At 30.0% G+C, this 21,228-nt stretch overlaps 1 protein-coding gene across 1 annotated transcript in view; it reads left to right on the forward strand.

The window, feature by feature from the left end:
• LOC130667765 (homeobox protein abdominal-B-like) overlaps window positions 1-21,228 on the forward strand; it is an 88,390-nt gene that overhangs the window by 13,066 nt on the left and 54,096 nt on the right. The window contains exon 2 of the mRNA XM_057469599.1: window positions 5,961-6,028. The gene's annotated coding sequence lies outside the window, so the exon portion shown is untranslated. The remainder of the gene's footprint in view (window positions 1-5,960; window positions 6,029-21,228) is intronic.

The following is a 21,228-nucleotide window of genomic DNA, read 5'->3' on the forward strand; positions in this document are numbered from 1 at the left end:
ATAGCCAAGTTGGCGAAAAACTTGCGTCAAACTAACAGCCCCAACAAGACGTATAAGTTGGCCGCAAAAGTTAGCATTTCTAAAGTTGATAGACACTTTCTGAGAAAGTTGGTGGCAAAAGTTGGAAATCCAATAAGTTGACGGTCACTTTCTGAGAAAATTGGTGGCCAAAAGTTGGCAATCTATAAGTTGACGGAAAGTTGCCTTCAATTTTTTCAGAAACCTACCTTCGAATTGCGGCTCTTCACTGGCGCTAACTTTCTCAGAAAGTATGCGGTAACCTGTAGCCAAAAGTTGCAAAAGCTAGAGTTGTCGACAACTTGTCGTCAAATTGGTCGCAAACTAATGAATACTAACTTTGTGACGAGCAACTCATGCTATCAATGAACGCATGCAAAAATTACTATATTTTTGCATGTGTTTATTTCAATTTCCGTCTGGTGGCCAACATGGACCGGCTATACTATATGACGCTATAGCATTTCAAAAAACAATAATTTCTCTGGGTATAGGGGGAAGGGATCTGGAGGCAAAATGGCCTTACATTTATATTACATATAAGCCCTTTTCTCTGAAGGGGCCCAATTTGCGCCCCTTCCCCTATATAACGTGACATTTTTTTATAAATTTAGGAAAAATATGTTTTTTTTTCATAAAAAATCGTGTTACTACAAAATTTTCGTTACGCTAAAGGAAGTTTTTGTAGAATTTTTTACTAGTAATAGCTATGAGTTTTTTCTTTTCGATGCTCAAAAATAATTAATTTGTAAGTCCATAAAATTTTTACTGACTTTCAGTAGCATTTAATTAATTTAGGGAAACTTTTTAGTGGAAAATAACTTAATTTTCATTAAAAAAAATAATTTTTATAAAAAATATTATATGTAGATCTAATGCACGCACCAGAAATTTCAAACGAGGGTATATGCGACTAACAATGTGTTGAATTAATGTAAAAAATAGTATTATAATTTATACCACCATAAAGTAATAGTTAATAAAACTTTATAGTTTATAAAATATACTTTTAATATTACATATATTTTATTAGTTACATTAAGTATGTATATAAAGTAGAGTTATTAAATGTCATATATTAATAATAAAGTTAAAATTTCAAAAGAAATAAATTTTACCTTTTCATTGCCAATGTCACGTAATTATTAACAGTTTTTAATGATAGTTCGAAACAAAACAATCAAGAAAAAGTTATGTATGCAATCAAATTGATCATTTTTTTCGAACCTTTCAAAAATATTTGTAGAGTAAATTAAAAACTAAGTGAGTATTTACTAATTCCAAGTGCAAACCGAACCACGAATTCCAAAAAGTGCTTCGAATTAGTGAATATTCACTTATTTCACTCATTCACGTTTAGAGAGTACTAAAAAAGAGATATACATTCATCACTGAGTGAATCATTTTGTTTAATCAGGGATAATAAGAGTATGTACATATATATATATATATATATATATATATATATATATATATATATATATATATTTGCACAAAACATGTACACGTTACACGCACGTATAAATAAATTTGGGGATCGCTGAATCAAAATTGGGCAGAAGGGGATGAATATTTCCAAGAACTTTTTCTCGTACAACCCTTAGCAATTGCTTATAGCCAGATTGTGCTGTGTGTGCAATTATCACGAAATACCTTCACTTTTTATGGTGATAATAAAATAAACTTCAGTTATGACGATTTTAAGATTTTTATCGAATACTCGGATATTCCGCATGCCTTATATATATTAGCTTGTATTTGATATAATTTTTTATGCTCTGTGGAATACATTTTTTATAAAAATTTCATAATTTAAAATCTTTTTTATTTTGAAAAATATATAAATCTACCTTAAAATCTTTAAGTCATTATTTATCATGAAAAATTAATCCATTTGATACATAAATTATCTACTTAGCTTACGTATATAAATATATTTATTTATCCAGGCGATAAATTATACTTACTAAATAAATAAAACTTCTTAAATCTATACAGAGAAGGATATTTTTCGAACGTTAAAAAAACAATGTAATGAATATTTCGTTAAATATTACAAAAGTCCCAAGTAAAATTGGAAAACAGATGACCTTCATAAACCTTTTCAAAGCCTTTTATAATCGAGGTCATTTAAAGGATTCTTTGGACCAAATAGGATTAGTATTGCCGCAAAGAGAGATTTCTTCTGTAAATATAGTTCAATTTTTTCATCTTTCAGGTCATTTTACAAGCACTCAGAGATTTTGTAAATAAAAGCATAACAATCCATAGTTTTTTTAACCTTCATTTTCTTCCTCAGTCAAAAATCTAGAGCATTTGAAAAAAATGTAAAAACAAAAATAAAAAAAAAAAGAATAACCACAAAATTTCCAAAAATTTTATAAAGAAATAGATAATCAAAGTGAATAAAAATATTTCCACTTTTTTAAATCGATCTGCGTCATATATTTTTGAAATTTCAAACGAATTGGAATTTTTTTTTATTTTTGTATTCAAATTTAAAGCAAAAATCCTAAACCAGTACCATAAGTCGCTCACTTTTACTGATTAATGCATTTTTATAATTTTTATAAAAAAAAATTTCAAATAAAGAAATGATCATTAATAAATATATAATATATAATACAGTTTCAAATTAATGAAATTAATTATTTGCTCAAATTTGACTTGTAACTAAAATTAATATTTTTACTGAAACAGTCAAAAATAAAAATATGTGATAAGACTAGATATATATATTTTATTTTGTTCTGCCTTTAAAATTTGGGTGAAAACATAGGGATCTAACCGGTTGCCGCTTTAATTTTAAATAAAAAGAAATCCTTCTGGCAAATACTCCAATTTTTTCCCTACAAACACACAAGTCGGAACTAATCCAGATCCAAGGACTTGTAACAATCGCCCGTGGTCCTTGATTCTTTTTTTGTTTCCCCTGTATTTTTAAAGTTATAGTTTCTATATAGAACGGAGTTATTGGCGGATCAGTTTCGAGTTTTTCGTCTCCGTGAGCGGACACTTAATTTGAATCTCTGTCTTTGAAAAAATCAAATTAAAAAATGTGATAATTTATCGACAAAATTTTTTATATTCATACAAAAATTTAAAATTTTGTTTCGATAAAAGACGGACAATAAAAATAAGTATAAAAAAATATAAATTGAAGTATGGAAAAAATGATTCTTTTGAATCACAAAAAGTTGTGTTTTATTTTGATCTCAGAATTCAAATCGTTCGGTAATTTGATCCGTCGGCCTTGGATAAAATCGCGGTATTCTCTGACGTTTTGCGACGGCCGTCGAATACTTGACCAAAGTAATCGCGGTGCCAATGTGCAGTGCCAAAAATAATTTAAGATTCTTTATTGATTTCAAATATAGATCAAATTTTGAAAAGTGGTGTTAAAAATGAACTCATACCAGTGTAGCAGCATTATCTAACCGGTATTCAAACGGTGTACATAAGAAGGAAAATAAACCATGGACTATGAGGGTGTAAGTTGTGTTTTGAGATCAATATAAAAAATATTAATGATAGCAATATTTCGTTAAAATTATGAAATCATCGTTAATTGAGATAAAATATTTTCCTCGCTGATTTAGTTTGCAAAAAGACTTGAATCCTAAAAATCTGTTTCACATATTTTATACAAAAATATTAGTATGTAATTGTCGACTAATTATTCCTAAGATTTCTTCACATATTGATAAATTTGTCGTATCATTATTTTTTGAAACCAAAGAAAAAAGTTTTTTATGTCTTTGAAATACAATCCGACTTCGATACTTGATAAATAAAATTGCTTTTTTTTAACACCATCTTCGGGGTTAAATTTAACACCGGAATAGCGTAGGCTTACACCAGTTTTTACAGTGTACTGATTGAAGCATTTTTTACTGATTCATTTTAAAAGAGTATTTTATATATTCGAAGTACTGACAGATTTTTTGAGAAAATTAAAAAAAAAAAATTGTACAAAACTGTAATTTTTGAATACTGATACATATATTACATATGTATGTACAACATATAAAGAAAGGAATTATATTTTGTAAATAAATTCAGTGGATGTAATTTAATTATTGCGCATATGACATTATTACAGTAATTAATTTATTATTAACTAAATGAATTTATTTTCACACTTCACACATTAAATTAAGTTATAAAACGAAGAGTTTTTTTTTTTAATTCGATTAATTGCAGTCATTATTATTGATGTAATACTATTTATTTATTTTAATTGCATTCGCGAGATATTATTTATCTAAACATAATAATTACTGAGCATCCTTAAAAAAAATAAATGAAGACAATTTTCTACAACTTTTACTAATTATTTACAACATATGCTATAAATTTTTTCCAATACCATTTAAATGTAAATTTAAGCAATAAAATAAAAGCTTAATTCATTTGACATAAAATTCTATAAATTTACAATCATCGTAAAAAAATTGTATTTTGTAACCAATAATGAAACTTTTATTCTATGACCAGATTCGAATAAAAATTATTTTTGAATTACAATATTTATATAAATATTGATGAGTAGTTACAGTATATTTTTTTACAAATTGGATATAAAGTTAAATTCAATTATTATCGCTTTCGAAAATAAAGTATGTAATAGAAGTTCATAAAAATCTCTTAAATTTCTAACTTTTGATCTGTTACATTTTTAAAAAATTATTTTGTTGACTGAACAGGGGGAGTGAATTCGAAGTAATTACGAGTTTTATTGTAATTCAAATTCACTTCGACTTCAGAGCCGTGAAATCAAAAAAGAAATCACTCCGCAAGCAAAGTAAATAGGGGGCTGGAGGGGGGGTTGTTTTTTAGCGGAGTAATTCCGGAGTGAATCAGACTTTGTTTAAATTCGCACTCACTTCGATTCGGAGTTTGAATATTAAAACAAACTCTCTTTTGGAGTAAAATTTACTGACTTAAAGCCTGCTCCGTATTCACTATTCTTATATAAGACGGAAAAAAACCGTTTCTCATTAGAACAATTTTAAATTACGATATGTAAATAATAATGGGGCAAGTTTATCAGTCCACACATTGCGGCCACTGTACGACTTTTAGTAAATAGTTTTTTTTTTTTCTACAATCGTAACTAATTTTACCTCCGTGTGAGTGTCAATTTTCAATAAAATAACGCAGATACCAAATTTGGAATTTCCTAGACGATTTGGGCTGATCAACTTGCCCCTATTTTTTGAAATCCGTAACTAAGCATCAGTAAACAAAAAACATTTTTTCCTCAAAAATGGTGTCTCATTTTACCCCAGAGACTTAATAACACTAGGGTTTCACATTGACCTGGATTTCTTTACAAGTTTCTCGAAAATTGAAAATTTAACAAAATCGTAGAATAATTTAACATTTTTACTATTAGAGTACCAAGGTGGTAGTAAATGTGCATTATTGTGTTAAAACCATTATGGTACACTGGTACCTTTGGACCGGGGTATTGTATAGTGGTCTATATACGCTCGTCGAAGCATGGTTTACGAGGTGTTGCTCATCGAGTACTCAAACCATTGTCTTGCTAATAAACACACTTAGTCGAATATGAATGAGAAACCCTATAAAGGAAGTACCAAATTACCGGATGATCATTTTGTAGACTTTGTAATACTTATTTTAATTCAATTGTGCTGATACTTTGTATAATTTTATGGGTATTGATATTAACTAACTTTAACTCCTCCACGTGTGAGTTTTTAACGAATTTTATGAATGAATAATTTGACCAGTGATTTTTTGACACAAAAATTTTAGTCCCGACCCAAAAACTTTTTTCTTGCGTCAAAACATACTTTTTTTTTGTGTACATATGTTATAAAAGTCATTACTTCAAATTAGTAGATCCGATTTTTCAAAATTTTCATTCCCTAATATACAAAAAAATTATACATGATAATTTTTTTTTGTTTCAGGATTTTTCTCATGCAGACATGAAGTTATTCATCGCATGTTTTCATCTTCTTAGCAGAATGTTTTCAAGGTAAGATTTTTTAAAAATTTCAAAAAAGTACAGCCGTTACTTAATCATTATTCAAAATTTTTGATTTGATTTATTTTGGGAACCTGCATTGATAAAGTACCAAATAATGGGTTAATTCGCATTAACTGCGATTTACATTCTGACTTTCAAGATTCAATTAAGGGTAGAGGATTTTTGGCCACTTTAGGACCAGTTTTGGACAACTGAAAGATTTGAATACAAATAATCTGTAAAATACGCAATGACATAATTAATTTTTAGAATGTGTTCAAAGATACTTTCATAACATTAGAAGTTTTTTTATACTTTATTTATTAATTCAAATAATTTACTAAATGTCCAAAAATGGACCAGTGGCCAAATCTGGTACTTCTAAACTAAAAATTGATGTGTACTAAATATTATATGCTATATTGTGTCATAAGATGAGGCAGGGTATAATGACTGAGAAAATTTCAAGTTCAATACTTTAACTGCTTTCGCACGTTGGGACGATATGGAAAAATTTTTTATTTTCGTTTCTCATTAAATAATTCAAAATTGAATTTATTACTGATGAGTACAGAATTATGAAGAGTTCATACTTCCCTCATTTTACCAAGCAGACTGTTTTATTGTCGTGATATTTCATGTTTATTGGACGCGCGTTAAGTAGCTGTGAAAAGTGTGCCTCGTTATTTGAACAGCAACAATATATGTTTACTCATATATGACTCTTCTATTAAAACTGGCACTTATCCGTACGCTTATTGCACTTTATTGTACTTAAAGTTTTACGAAAAGAACATTTGGAGTTCAATAATGTCTTGAAAATTCGTCGAACTTAGATTTAGCTGAAAGTTCAAGGGGTGTCTCACCACAAGGTATCTAATGTTCGTATTTTTATAAATTCTGTAGTTTGTGTCAAAAGTTTGATTACTTTTTTCCTCATTATTGAGTTAGTTCTATCAACGATTACTTTCTGATAAATTATTTTAGTTACGCGCCGAAATTTAACTTCGCTTAAATATAATTGAATATAGACCTAATTTAGTATTTGACATTCTCAAGTGGATTCAAAAATATAATTTTCATACTTTATACACTTATTAGCTCCTACAGATTCTAAAAATCGAAATTTGACAGTTTTTTGAAACCTATAAAAACTATTCATTCTCATTTGGTAGGATAAATTCTCAAATTCCTGATTAAGGCCTAAGTATTCTGCGTATGACCAACCCCTAATTAGTAATGGATTTGGCAAAAAATTTTGGCTTCCGAAAAAAAGACTGCAGTGACTTTTCCAAAATGTCTCTGATTAAAGAAAATGATTTACTCAATGATGAATGTATATCTAAATAGTATTAAAATTGAATTGTTTTGAATCATTTTTTAAAACCAGGGTTACACAGGATTATTAGAGTCCATTCCGACCTCTGTGAGTTCTAAAAGTGGCGAAAAATATGATCATTATATAATAAAAATGAAAAATAGAGCATCCATTCGATGTTTTCGATTATTTTCGGTTGACTTATGTATTGTTTACTTTACCCCATCGCGAAAGTTATTTATATAACTCAGGTCTGTTGTACGAAAACATGAGAAACATTTGGAATCATAAATTTGTCCATGGATTTTTGAAGATCTATACATTTTCCCATGCCTATAGATTCCTCAAGTCATCGAATCAGTGATTGATATCAATGATTCCCACTGATTTTGGGAATCCGTTAGGGCGAAAATGAAAATTCAGTTGAAGAACTACATCATAGGAATTCATGGAGACTTTTTCCATGTTATAGATTCTCGTGAATTTTGATACGGATGTTGTATAGATTCCCATGATTTTCAAAAATTTCTATGGATTCTAGAATGAAGCGGGCATATCCTTAGTAAACATGGCATTTCATATACATGCTATATCGACTACTATATATTTTATGAAGTGTACGGTAAAAATTTTGATGTAGGTTACACGTCTTCACAGTACAAACTTTTCATAAATGATTTATTATGTACTGAAGAATTCTCGGAGTCTGAAAGATTGCGTCGGAATTCTTATTAATAGAAAATTTTCTGGTAAATTTCAACTTAACAATTACGGACATGTATCAAAAGAAAGGATTACAACTAACAAATGCATTACGTCTTCTTAAAAAATTAGCATATTTTATCTGAAATTACATATAATAGCTAAAATTATGTACAAAAGTACAGATGGTCTCCGAGAGCGCGCGAAACGGTAAAATTTTCTGCCGACAATAGCTTTGGACCCGTCGGCTGTATGTAACCCGGCAAATATATGTAAGAGAGAGCACTATAGCGGTTGTACGTAAGCATATCTTGCTTTGTATGTAAGAGTTTAAGTAGAATAAAGCATTCAGTGGGAAAAGAGCAAGAAGCGCCGAGCGTTGTAGAAAGTGCATGAATGCGATGTGTCCGTACTCTCATCTCTCCAACAGCTATCATAAAGCCATTAACTTTATTATACTGAGCTATTAACTTAAATATTACGACTCACGTGTCGCGGGCTCCTGCTCTTTGATTTATTGCCCTGCAAAATCACGATACGGGCAAATTCGTGATTTTTTAATTTTTTTCAACACTTTTGATACAATACAGGTTTTTCCTGATGATCTTAGCTTTACATTTATTTCGCGGATAATTGTCTACAATGTAATCAGTATAGATGTCAGCTCAACTGCATTAAAACCTAAAAACGTGTAGATTTCCCGGGTAAAAATGTTTGGCCAAAAAGACTCTATCTGCCCGAAATCATAAAATTTTATTAAATTTGACCGAAATCAGCCCGAAGCCAGAAAGTTTTATCGGAAAAGGGCGAAAATTGGCTGATAAAACGCAGAAATTTTATTATTCTTATGAAACGGACCGAAAGTTGGTCAATTAATTGAGTCAGCCTATTTTCGGCCATAGTATTTTTCAGAAAGATTTCAAGTTTCTGACGATTTTCAGGCCTAGTCTGCCTAAATTTCGGCCATTTTCAGACATACACAGAAAAAAGGATTTCTTCTGTCCCAAGAAAATTTTCTTTTTCAATTTATAATGCGAAAAATTCTTGGGGCGAGTAAAAATTTTCGCGCCAAAAATTCATTTTTTCCGTGTAGTTATCAGCTAATTTTCGACCCTAGTTTTCAGCCTCGTGTTCACTTCTTAGATCTTTCGTCAGCTACTTTTCTTTACATGGATCAGAAAATTAATAATATATATCAGCACTATAAATGAACGATTTCCAATTTTACTTTATCGCAGGTGAATAAAGACCAAAATCATAAATATGTATATACTTTGAGACACATATTGGTGTACCAACATGTCCGCTAAATATTTAATGCACTCTTTAAATCCACACAAAGGCAGGTTCATAAGTGTTTATGGCCCAAAAAAGTGAATAAAATATAAGGGTCATACATTTATACTTCCAGTGGTTGCTTATACATTGTTATATTAAATATTTCTTCATAAAAATGTATTGCCATTGATCTCCGTAATATATAAATTTTCCCGTTTACTAAAAATCTGTTGTCTGCATCGTAGATCTAACAGGATAAAATCATCCAGTAAAAAATAGAAATAGATCTACGGTATAATGTTTGAAAAAAAAAAAAAAAATAAAAAGGAGGCAAGGATATTCTGAAAGTTCATCGATCTATCGAACATTTTTTTCTCATGCTGTGTAAGCAGAAATCGAGCGAACACCAATAGCGGCTGAGAAAAACGAAGGATTTAAAGGTGGATCTGCTGTTAGTGGGGATACAGATATTTTATACGAGTCTCGGGATTTGGAATGAGAATTTACGGGCGGACCACTGGAGAAGCGGAGAGGAAACATTGTTGGAAATAAGATGTCTTCCAGTAAATATATAGTATACACAAGTCTTCGTATATATATGTATATTTCTACTACATTTCTCTGCAACAGGAAGGCAAAGACCTGATCTAGCTCTGCTATGGGCGTATGGAGGGACAGCTTGGCAACGGAAATGGCTGCCTTGGTTGTGGCGTCGGTGTTGGAATACAGACCATATCCTTTTTCATTCCTTCTTGATCTCGGTTCTTAGACATTTTTTCCTCTCTCTCAGTTTCATCTTGAGTATGTAAATGGTTGCATTATTCAAATGCGTGTGAGTAAGACTGGCCTCAAAGCGCACATGCGCACCAGACGTCTTTATGAACTTGTTATTATACGAACCAGCGGATAATCAAAGAGCGGTTCCCATATGCGGCTGCCTCGACATTACTTTGAATATCCATATGCCTCTCTTTTCTTTATGCTTCCTTTCATACGTATATCTAATCTTTAATTTTTAGTTTTTTTTATTTTTTAAAACAACAATATTAACTTCTGTTGATATAAAAATTCACTGAAAATCTTGTGTTTATATGTGAGTCTATACACGGAGAAAAATGTTGGTTCAAAACCTACTAATTTTTATTATGCTGTCGACGAAACTTGAAACAGTAAGGGAAGCATCCACAAAATTATTATGCTCTTATGAAAAATTATTATGCCGCATCACAATTATTATAATGTATGGAAGTAATTTTTATTAAATCTTATCGATAAGTGTCTCGCGCGTAGTAAGTATTATGATACAGCATAATAATTTTTCGTATGAGCATAATAATTTTGTGGATGCTTCCCTTACTGTTTCAAGTTTCGTCGACAGCATAATAAAAATTAGTAGGTTTTGAACCAACATTTTTCTCCGTGTATAATACTTAACATTTTATATACAACAGGTTTTATACTGCCCCTTATAAGTTCTTCTATTCAAATTATTGTTGGATCATTACCCAAGTTGACAGATTTGATCTAATTTTAGTCCAACTAGACTGCAATTGGACAGATTTTGAATTATAGTTGATCTGTCTTTTAAATTTTATTAAAATTTTAAGCTGTTTTTTATCTACAGACCAAAACCAGACTAAAATGATTGAAATATTGAAAACAAGTTTGAATAAGGAATAGTTCGAATGGAAAGCAAATCGAAAAATACAATAAGTTTTGTATTGCAAAGTAAAAGACCATACTCGGGTCAAAAAACAAATTTGGATTTAAGTCTCAAAGTTCTCAATGAGGTTTTTGATGATCAATTTAGAATTTGAAGATTGACAACAGTATGGAAAGTTATCCTAGAGTTTGAGCCTCATCAAAGTAGTAGTTACGATCCATTTTACCACTTTGAGGACTAAACTGGAATAACATAATCTGGATTAGAGCCTCAAAATACTCAAATAAAGGAATAATTTTATCCGCATCGCCCCTCCCCTTATTTACAAAAAAACTATTTATTTATTTATTATTAGATCGTGATCAAGACCAAACAATTACATCGACGTTACAATTAGTTTTAAGTACAAAATATAACTTTTCATTCGTTGAGGGTTTTGAGTACTCAAGTAGAGTTACTTTTTTGGGCGGCAAATAAAATATCAACAAAATTGAAGCTTTTGAGGACTAAACTAGGATTTGTTTTTTGACTCGGGTAAACCTGATCAGTGTCATTAGTCATTCACTTTAATTGATTAACGTGTTTTTATAATTTAAAAAAAAAAATCTGAAAACAGTTGACTCTGCAGGAAAACCCCAAACATATCCGCTGTTTTCAAACTCAGGGAGCAAGTCTAGAATTTTTTAGACGGCGATCCTGATCAAATCTAACTGGATATTTCTTGCCAAAGTATGACTAACAGATATCATAAGTGAATTTTCATAATGAGTGGCAAAGTGCGATACTTATAAAAATGATATTTGTCTTCGTTTTAGTTGCTAATTTCTATTCCAATATATACTTTATTTATCTAACAATGATAATTTGATAATATCATCTTTTGGGTTTCAAAAATTGATCTTGTTTATTTATAGTACCAATTATAGAAATCATAATTCTAAAGACTTTTTTCCTCCAGGAACACTCTTTTGGAATATGAAAAAAAAATTAGTGATGCATTATTTTTATATTGTTTTTGATAAAATATTTGAACGATTTTGAAAGATAAGCAGCAACAACCCGGGTCAAAAATAAAACTTGGTTTAGACTTGGTCGTCTTAAATCGTGACTAAGTATAAGACCAGTTAAGTCGAAACCAATGCGAGTTGCGTGAGTTCGCCTTGGTTTCGACTTAACTGGTCTTACTTAGTCACGATTTAAGACGACCAAGTCTAAAACAAGTTTTATTTTTGACCAGGGAATATATCGTCTATTATTATAGAATAGTTTAAAAGCTGCAGCCAAAAATAATCTATTTTTACAGCTGTGTAAAAAGCAATATATCCTATTGATTATCTGAATTTATGCCTTCACTTGGTGGAACTTGTAAGAATGTATACCACGGCACCAAGGGGTTCTTTGCCTCAATGAATAATAATGATCCTCTGAATCCACATCCCTGTCTGCAGCCCGAGTCAGCTCAACCCGTCGCTCTGTGGGAAACTCCATAACTCTCTTTAGGGCTAGGCAGATAAAAAGGGTGGGTGGGCTATTCACCCGCATGGTATATATCTGCCCCGCATCGAAATTTCTGGCACGCGTCCCTTGCCCTTGCCCAGGGTTCGCTTCCTTGTCCAGGAATAAATAATAAGAGAAGGGAGAACTGCTGAGGGTCGGGGGTGTAACCGGGGGTTGTTTCCCAGTATTGATCCTGCCGGGTTCTTGGGTGGGGCCGAACCACGTAGGGAACAAAGTTTACGCTGCTCGGATTGGTAGGTTACGTCCAAGATGGCTTCCAATATGTACCGGAAACGTGACGACTTTAACATACAGGTTTTCCTTTAGATTTTCTTTTTATTTTTGCTATTCCAGAGAAATAATCCAAGTCTCTTTTTCTTTTTATACTTTTTTCTTTACTATAGTCTTGAAACTTAGCCTCAGTAAACGGGTAAATGGTTTTTTTTTTCTACCACTCGCTTTCCCTTCTATTTCCTGTATGCCGACTGCGCTTTTTGCAGCTTTAAATTTATTACAACGATATATTCACATCCATTAGACGCCTCAGTTCTTCTGCTAAGTGCGCTACTCACTTACAAATCTAAAAATTCACTGGCTTTTAAATTGATTTTAGTATAATCTTCTCTTATTTTCATGTTTGCGTGTTTAATGCTAAAGGAAATAAACAAAAATAATAATATATTTTTATTTTTTAAGATATACCCATTACTTTATTATTCAGTAAATTAAGATATTTCAAGAGAGCACTTAAAAATAAATTAAAAATTCGAAGAATTAGAAATGTCATATTTATAAATTTGGGAGCTAGATTTAAAAGGTTTTTTTAGTAAATTATTTTCCTTATGACGACTGTATTTTTCTCATATTTTGAAAGTGCACTTACGTGTGTTAATACATCAACTTAATTTTAAAATTATCTTGCTTTTGATAGCGGCTACAGTGTATCCATTAGTAGAACCGCCAAATATTAGTCATTTGAAGAGTATTTTAAATATTAATACACTTCAGGAAACATCAATGAAAATCCGGAATGGAATTTTCTGAATTCTGTGGTTTTTATTTACTCATCAATGAAAAATTTTTACAATAATAGTCTTATTAAATATTTTATAGATTCTCGATTAATTTTTATTAAGGTAACAGACCCATTCCACTCACTTTTCATTGGAGTGAGATTAAACCACTCAATATAAATTGGTAAATTAAATGAAAAAATAATTTTATTTTTATAGTTACCCGGGTCAAAAACAAAACTTGATTTAGACTTGGTTTACCAAGTTGAAATTTGGAACCGTTTTTCACAAGACAAACTCGACACTTTTTTACGGAGATAATATGAAGTACATTGAATTTTCGCCTTGGTTTAGACTTAACTGGTTTACTTAGTCACGATTTAAGACGAAAAAGTTGAAATCAAGTCGAAATTGACTTGCTTTAGACTTATTCGACTTAAATTATAAGTCAAAAAAGTCAGAACTAAGGTGAAATAATTTTTATATATTAAGGCAAAAGTGAGACGAATAAATAACTTTTTTTCGACTTGATTCAGCAAGTCAAAAGTAAGGTGAATGACTATCGTGCTCGAAGTAAAGACGAATAAGTTCAAACTAAGATCAAAAAATACAAATAAGTTGAAATAAGTTGAAACTAAAATGAAAAAAGTTAAAAAATATTTTATTTAAGTCGAAAAAGTCAAGATCTTATTGAAAAATAGTCATTCGATAATAACTTCAAAAGAAAATAAGGTAAAGTGAGTCTGAATCAAGTTTTATTTTTGACCCGGGTATTCTTAGTAATTTTGAGTATTAGAATAAAATTCTAATTTTGAGAATAATTTTGATCGTTAATTATTATTAATTTTTGAAATAAGCTCATAAATGTACCCATAGTCGCTCACTAAAAGCTGTGATCTACCATTTCTTGACCAACACATGGCCCTTTACTCGCTCAAGATCAATATTATTCTCTTATCATGAATTAGTGAAAATAAGTGAATATTCACTAATTCCAAGTGCAAACCGAACCACTAATTTCAAAAAGTGGTTCGATTGGCACTCAGAATTAGTGAATATTCACTCATTCATGTTTAGAGAGTATGACTTAAATTAATCATGCATTTAAAAACTTACTACACTTATAACGTTCAATTTGACACATTATTAATTGTGATTAGTCCTCGTAAATAATAATTAAATTTAATTAAATCGACTTTGAAACTCGAGTGTCAGCTTTTTATTAACCAAAGTGTGATTGTTGAAAACAACCGTAAGTTTGATAACTGCTATAATCATAACTAATGGGTTGAACATTAGAAATTAATTAAAACCAATGTACTAGTTATAGAACTTGAACAGAACACAATAAGTTAATTTATCTAACGATGACGATGAGCATGATACAGGCGTAGTTAATGCTAGTTTTATGATTTTAATATTATACTCTATTATAGCACAGTTATCAATATAATTGAATTGAAATTCGCTTCTTTTGATCATTTTTTCGAAAAATCAATTAGTGAATATGCACTGAGAACCATCTGGTTAAATCAGCGGTATACTTATAGCTATAGAAGTAGTGATGACATAACAAACACATTAGAAATTACTTAATAAATTTATTTCACAAAATAATCTTATATTACGATCAAAAGTAGTTTGAAACTTTGTAAAGAAAATATAAATTGATGTTGGTACTTAAGATAAAATAAAAATATCCCCAAAGGTCAATCCCAAGATGATATTTTTCAAGCTGTAAACCTACTTAGGATTAGTATCCGAGGAATAGTAGAATTTTTTCTATGAATTGACCCATCTCGAGTAGAATAATTCGTCCTCGATTGCAGCTCAGAAATTTTTGAACATCTTATTTTTGGTCATTATATATTATCTCTACTATCTTATGTGGCTGTTGTACATTTAACTATTCTACTTAAAAGGTACATCATCCAGCACTATATTCATTTTAAAAATCTACCTTGAAGTCTTTAATTGACTCTATAGTAAAAATCAATTAGTCGTTGAAAGAGACATTTTTGTCATGTCGATAACGAAGTTCAAATTTTTGTGATCGTATCTAGTAAAGTAGCGTTGTAAATATAATGTATAAAATTTATATTTACATAAGTAGAAAATATAATAATTACAATTTGTAAATGACATACATTTACAATATATTAGTATAGTTGAAGAATATCCATTATATCATAAAATTCACCGTAAAACAGTCTATTGAATTGCAGCAATCTCCATAATTATTTAATTACTTAAAACTACCGTCATAACAAAGTAAATACAGCTGTATTATTGTTATTAGTTTTATTATTTTAAAGATATAGAAAAATGAGCTTTTTTATATATTAAAAAAATTATCTTTTACATCGAATTCGGTATTTTTCACATGAATTTTTCAGAAGTTCAACTGAAAGAACCCGAGGCAAATTAAGACACTATTTTTGAAAAAAGACAAATTTTTTTTTTGCTCAAAAATTCGTAGTCGCGAGTTTGTAAGAAGAAAATGAAATAATTCTTATAAAACAAAAGTACCATTTGTGGCAACTGCACCAATTTTTGGACATTTAATACTTTATTTTAATTAGTGAAAAAGTATAATAATTTTTGCAAATTGGGTTTTTCCTCTAAAGCCTATTTGAAACCTAATGAGGAAAAGCTGACTATTATTTTTCATTTTCACGGTGGGTTTTCCCACTAAGGTCCTACACAAGGCCCAATAAGATCAAACTTTGAATAATTTAATTTCTTTTCGATTAGGATTTCCCATTCGGGTTTTTATTGGGTCCTCATATGGATTTTCCTTATTAGGCATCCCCTATTTGAACCCCGTGAGATCCACATAGGGGAGGGTGGGACAGAGCGGCCCCCCTGAAATTTTGACCAAAAAAAAAATTTTTTTTTTTTCGACTAATTACTATAAATCCGATATGTTTGCGCATTTTTACCCCTACGCATGATATTTGGGGCAAAATGGACAAGCCCAAAATTATGAAAAAGTGATTTTTTCATATTTTTATCGTCAAATTAAAAAAAAATTATTATAATTCCACATTTCTAGCCCTACGCATAACACCTGGGGCAAAATGGACCAGCCGAAACTTCCGAAAAAATTATTTTTTCATATTTTTCGGCCGTTTCTCTATGTAAGAGGCAAATTTGCTCACTAAAAATTTATAAAAATTAAATTTTTTTTTTAGTTGATAAATTTTTGAAATAAAGTAAAATTATAGAATTGATTTTTTTTTTTATTAAATAACAATTAGTAATTAAGGTAATCGAGAGTGAACGATTTTTTACGCTTTAAAAAATTTTTTTCGAGTAATATAAAACCAAAAATAGTTGTCAAGAGAAAGAAATACATTCTTAATGATGAAAACAATTTAAAAAAAACAACACGAAAAAAAAAATTTTTTTTATCACTTTTTGAAGGGGGGCCGCTCTGCCCCACAAAAAAAAAATTTTTTTTTTCAGAATTTTGGCAAAATGTCCATAAATTTGTTCGAAATAGGACAAAAGTAAAGTGATCTTATGGTTGAAAGCCACAAAAAATAATAATTGGTTAGGGGGGCCGCTCTGCCCCACCCTCCCCTATGTATCTGATGGACGACCCAAAAATATATAGTCGGGTATTAAATAAAATTTTTATTGTACTACTGTGGGATAAAAGTATCTTTAGACACATTTTAAAAATTAATCATTTCATTGCGTTTTTTACTAATTATATTATTAAAATTTTTCAAGTGTCCAAAACTGGTAAAAAACGGTATTTCTACCCTACATCGAAATCAACTTTTGTTTGTCTTAAAATGGTGTTGCGTTTTGCCCCAACATCTCATTTTGCCCTGGGCTTATTGTTTGTAAAACTTACGATAAGTCGAAGCTCTCATTAAAATAAGAAATGTAAGTGTGTCGAATTATATTTATTTGAGAATATTTTATGATATTTCAGTATGTAAACAACAAAAAGATATTATTTGTATGTTCGAATAACCTTGATGATGAGGTTTATTATGAGGGAAATTTCATTTCATATTGTCACAGATTTTATGACCAACTCAACTAAAGCAATTTCGTGAAATGGAGTTGTTGAGTATCAAAATGAAAAAAACCGGGACAATAATATAAATTATTTATTTCTATTTCACTAAAGTATTTTATTTAACGAAAATTAAGTTATTAACTCAGAAATATATGTAAATATTTTAGAGATTTCAGTAATTAATTTCATATCGCAGATAAATCTCAGTCCAATCGCATTAAATTTACTAAGATCTCAATTTCCAATAATCAGTACAATTTGTAAGCGGATGTGATTAAATTTATGTATGTAAATCGAGTATTTGAAAAATATATATATTTTTTTTACTTAATCATAGTTCATATTTTTATAAATTTTTCAAGTATACTAGAAAAATCTTAGCTGCATGCCGTAAAAAAAAATTCATTTTTTGTGCGCAAAATGAGTTAACTCCAAAATTATCTCAGGGTACGCCATTTTGCCCCCCCCCCCCTATTCTGAATTCATTGAAAAATTTTTGAAAAAAAAATTTCGGGCCACTCAAAATTGTACAAAAATAATAAGAATGTTGAATGACCGCCATAAATAATTTTGGGAAAAAAAAATTTTGGGTGGTCCGCTTTGCCCACTCTTTCCTTATACATATCCATGTATATTTTGTAAGGATTTCAGTATACAATGGATTCGATTTTATTTATAAAGTTGTATAAATCGGGTCGATTCAAATTTTACTTTTCTTAAAAAAATTTTCTATTCTCTAAAAGTTGGATTTACTATCGAAAACGTTGGAGTTAAGTGAACTGGAAATAAAGTTATGAACTGTAATGTGACGAATTCAAGGTAAAAAATTCGTGTATCGACAATAGAACATAAACACCAAGGGAAAAAAATGTTGGAATTTTTACATAACCTCGAAAAGGGAGAGTTTGTTGCTGAAGAATGGCATTGAATTTTATGAGGTCACCCATCACGATGGCATTTAATTCCGATGGAAGAAGAAGTGGACCTGAAGATTACAGGAATTGTAAAATAAATATCAGTAAAGAATAAAAGTTAAAGGCTTTCGGAATAGTTGCTATATATCTAAAGGGTTGAAGCTTATAGATGATATTAACGAGGAAGCGTGAAAATTTCACGAGTGGCACGCGCACACAAAACCTTACTCGCTTCTTTACTCTCGATTTCAACGTGCCTTTATTGCACCTCTTAAATTCGCATTTATGAGCTCTTATGTTCTCCCCCGCTTTGACGGCTACCATCCATCGTCGGTCGGCTACTCGGGCGAAAACAGTAGAAAGTAGACCTGCTTATAGAGGTTTATGCATATACTCTATAGTTATGCATCTAAGACAAATCGATATGGGTTTTCGAATGACCACTATAAATGTAATAGAGGTGTCTTAACAATTATTCATTATTCACTGGTTTGCCATCTTCGTGTTATTGCTTTATAAGTATCAGTAATAAACAATATTCATAAATCTTTTATCTGGTGATTAAATTTTAAACTCGAAAATCTTTTAAAGTCGAATAATTTTTTTAAAAATAAGTAAATGCGCTAATTTTATAATTATTAATAATTTTTATTCTTGAAGTGGACTCGTATTCTATGGGAAGAAAATTATTCAGATGAGTAGAGAAAAAAGAAATTTAATAAAAGATTTTTCGAAAAAAAGCCAAAGTATAGACTTAAAAAAATTGGGAGTGAATTCGGAGTGAAATTTATCTCGAAGAGGAGTTTATTTTAGTATTTAAACTCTGAATTGAAATGAATGCGGATTTAAATCAAATTTGGACCACTCAAAAATCACGTAGTTGAAAAAACAAACCCCCTATTTACTCCATATGTGGACTGATTTTTTTTTAACTCCGGAATTTTAAATGACGGAGTGAATTCGGATTTAAATAAAATTCGTATTCACTCCTGATTTTTTACCATGTAAGCTTCGGCTGCCCAATTCCAAAACACAGTAACTGAAAAAAATAAAATTTTTGAAATATGAATTGAATCATGTTCATGCAAAACTCTACTGGAACTAAAAATATTAGAGAATTGATTTTTAAAAATTTTTCCCTTACTGTGTTTCGAAAAGGGGCAGCCGAGTTGTCAGAAGATCATCTTCTATAAAATACAGTAAAACCTTGATAAGTTAAAATTCAAGGAAAACGTTGAAACATTTGAGTTATCGAGAGTTTAAGTTAGAGAGGTTATTGAAATAAAATTTTGAACTTAACGAGATTTATCGATTTTGGAAACTTGAGTAAAAAAAGATAGGGGAGGGTGGGGCAGAGCGGCCCTCCTAAGCCAATTATTATTTTTTGTGGCTTTCAACCATAAGATCACTCTACTTTTGTCCTATTTCGAACAAATTTATGGACACTTTGCCAAAATTCTGAAAAAAAAAAATTTTTTTTTGTGGGGCAGAGCGGCCCCCCTCCAAAAAGTGATAAAATTTTTTTTTTTTTAAATTGTTTTCATCATTGAGAATGTATTTCTTTCTCTTGACAACTATTTTTTGTTTTATATTACTCGAAAAAAATTTTTTAAAGTGTAATAAATCGTTCACTCTCGATTACCTTAATTACTAATTGTTACTTAAAAAAAAAAAAAAATCAATTCTATAGTTTTACTTTATTTCAAAAATTTATCAACTAAAAAAAAAAATTTAATTTTTATTAATTTTTAGTGACCAAATTTGCCTCTTACATAGAGAAACGGCCGAAAAATATGAAAAAATAATTTTTTCGAAAGTTTCGGCTGGTCCATTTTGCCCCAGGTGTTATGCGTAGGGCTAGAAATGTGGAATTATACTAATTTTTTTTTAATTTGACGATAAAAATATGAAAAAATCACTTTTTCAAAATTTTGAGCTTGCCCATTTTGCCCCAAATGTCATGCGTAGGGCTAAAAATGCGCAAACATATCGAATTTATAGTAATTAGTCGAAAAAAAAAAAATTTATTTTTTGATCAAAATTTCAGGGGGGCTGCTGTGCCCCACCCTCCCTTACATTTAATTCAATAGAAGTGACATAAATTTGTATTTATTTATTGATTTCTTTAAGTAAATTCAACTCTTCAAGAAAAAGTCCGTAATTTTCTTTTGTTTCATACATTTTTGAGATTCCATAGTCTGGAACTCAGCCATGTATTTATTCCAAACGACATTATCATCTTCTTGAGTTTCAACGGTCTATTGAAAGACTAAGGTGAAAATAAGTTAAGCTTTTGACAAAATCTTTTGTTTGTATACATACTCAGTACGATGACTCACTGATAATACTTTAAAGTTGTGAAAGTCACTAAAATATTGTTTTGTTATCGAGGGCAATGCTCGAAATATTTGTTTAAGTTTTCGAGGTTTTGTATTTTAAATAATAGAGGTTTTAAGTTGGCAAGGAAAGGGAATCTAAAAAATTTTTAAGTTACAGAGGTTTTGAACTTACCGAGGTTTGAGTTATCAAGGTTCTGCTGTACATATATGGATAGAAAAATTTCCAGTGACGATTTTAAAAAAAGATTCTTTCTGTACAGCTGTAAAAATATCAAGTTTTTATAAATCTTTATAGATATCATCGATTACTTGACATCAGTGAGATTCTGCAATTTGTATGCATGTATTTTTAAAAATATTTCCAATGCCTCTGCTGTTTTCATGAGACAACATTAATAGATATAAAAATTACATTTTATAGCAGTCGTCAGACACAAATTTTAATTTTA

Source organism: Microplitis mediator, chromosome 5 (assembly GCF_029852145.1).
Source record: "Microplitis mediator isolate UGA2020A chromosome 5, iyMicMedi2.1, whole genome shotgun sequence".
NCBI classification, from domain to species: Eukaryota; Metazoa; Arthropoda; class Insecta; order Hymenoptera; family Braconidae; genus Microplitis; species Microplitis mediator.